At 39.3% G+C, this 4,603-nt stretch overlaps 1 pseudogene; it reads left to right on the forward strand.

The window, feature by feature from the left end:
* The first annotated feature begins 3,494 nt into the window (after positions 1 to 3,494).
* Positions 3,495 to 3,612, forward strand: LOC132044547 (5S ribosomal RNA; annotated as a pseudogene).
* Positions 3,613 to 4,603: the final 991 nt, after the last annotated feature.

Below are 4,603 nucleotides of genomic sequence, written 5' to 3' on the forward strand. Positions count from 1 at the left end.
TCCTACAAACATATATAGATGATTCTCATTCATTTCTCCACTCTACAACAATCACAACATGCTAACTAGGCTTTAATTCATAGCTTCAACACAACACAACACACACACACACTTACACGGCTAGACACCACATTCACAACCTCCACTCCAACATGCCATATTTCATGATATTCATCCATTTTAGCATACTACAACATGCATACAACCTTTATAACACATAAAACATAATCAATTCTTACCTTTCTTCTTCAACTCCACACTTTGCCTAGGGTTTGCAATTGACACAACGAATGGTTGGATGACCCGAACAACGCTTCCACGCTACTTAGGGACCTCAACTTAGTGGGTTTGCATCAAAGAAATAATTTTGGGATGGCTTGAATTGAAGTTGATTTTTTTCTCTCTTGGCCGAGAACCTCCCTTTGTGGTTCTTCAACTTCTAATTTTTTTCTAAGTGTTGTAATGAATAAGGATGAAGTAGTAGTCATCTTTTAAGCCCCTTGATGAATCATACATGTGTCCCTTGGCCCACACAAGTGTTGGACCAATTAAAATTGTCCACAAATTGTGTGGGCCAACCACCACACCACACGGCCACAACAAGAAAAAAAGCATGATTTTCAACTTCCATAAATTCCAATTTTGGTCCCAAATTTTCCTAATTGTTCCATGCCAACAAATTCATGCACAACTTATGACTCAAAATAAAATCGAAGGTCCAGAAGTCTCGACTTTGTATCCCGGAATGGTTTTGTCTCTAACTTATCATAGTTAAACCGAATTGTCCCGATGTTCAAAATATGGGACATAACAGTTGCGTGCGACATTTATAAACAGGAGGTTACAGGGCATTTAGGATGGTTACCCTTCTTTCACATCTAAGATCGTGCGATGAGAGCCAAGTCATAGGAAATGAAATTCGTTGCACTAACTCTTGATTTCTTCAGAGGAATGGTATTGACAAAGGAAGTGAATGATGATATTGGGATTACAGGGACAATAGAAGTCGAGGGAATCAACTCAGAGGTACGTATTGGTAAAAAGGATTATGGGTCAGATATGGTAAGGATGTCGCAAGTATGATTGAAATGTATAGCTAATGAATGGAGGAGGAAGTGACTAGGAAAGTACAAAAGGACGATCGATAAGGATTCAGGTATATTCTGAGTCGTGACGCAAGAGGTAAGCTAGTTTGCATTTATGATTGTTTTCTGGATTTCTTATACAACTCCTAGATGTGATGTCGCTTGGCCGACGGAGGAAGTGGAGATTGTATCAACCTTAGGAACATGTGGTATATTTATAGCTAACCCTTATAAGAAGACTTTACCTCAAAAAAAAAAAAAATCAGACTGTTATTGTGAAGGTTATTTGATCATAGAGAAATTAGGTGCGATGTCGATTTATGTGTAGGGAGAGAAGAGAGTAGGTGTATAAGTGAAGGTAAAATATCGCAAGGATCGATTCAGTTGTTGCAGAAAGGTAAAGGATGTGAGGTTGATTCTTTTAGACAAGGAGACAGGGTACGAGTACGAGTAAAGATTTCTAAGTAAAGTTATATTGCCAGAATTCACAGTTAGGATGTAGAAAGATATGCTAGGAAGACCTATAGATTTAGACATACGAAAAAGGGAATATGAGAAACCAGAATAGCCGAGGGAAAATTAGAAGCATATGAGCTTTGCAATTAGAATTTTGAAATGATTGTGAGGTATGAGTCCGGCTAGTTGGTCAAAAGAGGGGAGATGTATTAAAGCTACAGATTCAGGAAAAAATCAAATGGCAACGGGATATCTCGCAAGAAAAGGTGTTGAAAAGAGATAAAAAGATAAGTCACAAGTGGCTACATCGAGTATTATGTATACCCTTATGATTGATGTTACGACATGTCAAAAGTATTGATTGTGTTGTATGTCAAAATTGAGGTGCCAAGCGCTACAGAGGGAATCAGGATTGGGTTTTCTCGAGAATTAAAGTCAGATAGTGGTAATTCGACTAATAATATAAGAAGAAGCATTAGGAAAAAGAAGGTTATGATATCATGAAGGGGGGAGAAACTTGGACAAGGAAAAACGTATACCCATTGAGGGTCAGATAATACGTAATTGAGGAAAAGGTTAGGATGAAAGCAGGAAAGCAGACGATACGATCAAGTTTAAATAAATCAACAGAAGATAGAGTAAAGTTGTACGTGGCAAAGAGAGAATGTGAGGACTCCGGAACAGGCCTATACGTCCTTATAACTAGAACTGAGAAGGTTGTAAATAATGGGCACTCTGCCAAAATTCTCCAAAACAAAATTTAAGGCCAAGGACCAAAGAAGGACAAGGACCAACGATTTAGGAGATCACGAAGATTATACGTCTATGATGGTTACAGATTAATTAATGGGAAAGTATGGGGTGAGATGATATAGAATGATAAGATGAAGATGACACTACAAGTGGACATTGGGCAGTAATTATTGGAATAAAAAGTACTATTAAAAATTTGGATGATAGTGGTACATCATCACTTCGAGTATCCCTAGGGATTATTATAGGCAAGATTTGAGATTTAAAGTAGTATTTTTTGGGTAATGACAAGTAGGGAACTTGAAGGATTTGTAAGTGAAAGAACAAAAGCGATGACGAAAGGATTATTATGGGATGAAATTTCAATCGAGAATGGAAATGGAATACAACACCATAAGGTAAAGCCTTTAAGGGGGAAGCACATAAGCTTGAGTACGAGCACAAGGGCTGACTAAGATATTGAAGGAATTATGACACCCGACAATGGGAAAATCGAGAAGTAATAGGGAGTTATGAAGTAAGATGAGCTAAGGAATGCAAGGAGAAGCCATGAAAGTAGACGGAGATAAGATGGCAAGAAAAGGATTCAAGGATATTGCAATTGGTCGAAACAAGCTGGTGACAATGAACCCTTGTGAAATTTCGAGCCGCTAGTTATATCAATTGTAAGAGTATATGACATAGAACCATATAAACAATCACCACATAGAACCATATAAACAATCACTATGATGAGATGGCTAACAGAATGGTGCAAGGACGATGAGGAGGATACTTCACTTTATAGCCCTCCAGACCGAGAAGAGGACAAGCCGGCTACAGGTATATGAGTCTTTTATTGGAACTTTTTGTGTGTGTACAGTTAATGCAGGATACCATTGATAGTTGACAAATGAAAGTTTTACAGGGACCGATAACCAAGGTACTTATAGATAATTGCGGCTAAGGAGTTTTACCGCTACAAGGAATCTTAAAATTTAGGAATGGAAAGCAGTTGTATATGTCAATTGATGGCTTGTCATCGAGAGTTCCAAAGGCTAAAATAGCATTTGCTTGGTTAGTAAAGTGAGGGACTTTTCCAATTCGGAGGAGATACACTCTCTCTCTCTCTTCTCTCTCTCTCTCTCTCTCTCTCTCTCTCTCGATCCGTTAGAACTTCAACTTGTTTTAGGTCACATGATAAAGGCCACGCAGTAGGATGGATGCGATCATACCAACACTAATGCACCTGATCCCATCAGAACTTCGAGGTTAAGCGTGCTTGGGCCAGAGTAGTACTAGGATGGGTGACCCCCTGGGAAGTATGCTAAGAAGTCCTACAGGTTTAGACATAAGAGAAGGATGAGGAACTAGAACAGCTTGAGGAAAATTAGAAGCGTTTGAACCTCACGGTTGGAAATTCTCAATTATTGTGAAAGATGAGGCGGACTGGCTTGATAAAGAGAGAGAGAAGACGTATACAGTTACAGAATTAGGACGAGTTTGAATAGTATTGGGGATACTTGGTAAGTAAGGTGTGGGTAAAGATATACGATAGCTTATATGTGGTTATGTTAACCAGTGAAGATAATCAATGAGGTTATATGTTAAAGGTATTGACCGAACACGATATTGAAGTTCAGGTGGCAAGTGCGATAGGGCAAATTGACATTATTTTCTCTGAAAGTTAGAATTGTGTAAGCTTGATGAAATAACATCAGAGTATACAGAAAGAATGTAGTATGTAGTATAGAACGCAAGACGAAGGTAAAGGGTTCGAAATCAGATTTTGATAAGTGGAACTGGAGGGCAATAATAATGAATAAGGATATGAATTGGGAGAAAATAAGTAGGTTTGCAAAAGTGCCAAGGGATTTCTGGTTCTTGAAGGGCACTCGGAAGGATAAATGTACAGTCATATTGACAGGATTACCTGTCACGACCCAACCCCGTAGGCCGTGACTAGTGCCCGAACTGGGCACCCAAACACATTCATAAATTCGAGTCGCAAACAGATGGCTCATACGGACATAAATATCAAACGCTGTCTCGGATTATATCAAACTGTCGCAAACACATCTCAAACACAACTGCATATATATCAAAGCCGGCAAGGCTATCAAATGGCGCAACGGCCCAAAACATATACACATGCAAGCCGACGAGGTCGCCACGGCGAATGGGATCGCCCGAACATATATCATACAAACACAAGCGTACGTAATGGGCATAACCCACATACATGTCCACGTACACTCTAAACGGACGAACGAGAATCATATGACGGACGGGCCCCGCCGTACCCATGAACAAATACATACAAATGCAAC

The sequence above is a fragment of the Lycium ferocissimum genome, unplaced genomic scaffold (genome assembly GCF_029784015.1).
Source record: "Lycium ferocissimum isolate CSIRO_LF1 unplaced genomic scaffold, AGI_CSIRO_Lferr_CH_V1 ctg4737, whole genome shotgun sequence".
Lineage (NCBI taxonomy): Eukaryota > Viridiplantae > Streptophyta > Magnoliopsida > Solanales > Solanaceae > Lycium > Lycium ferocissimum.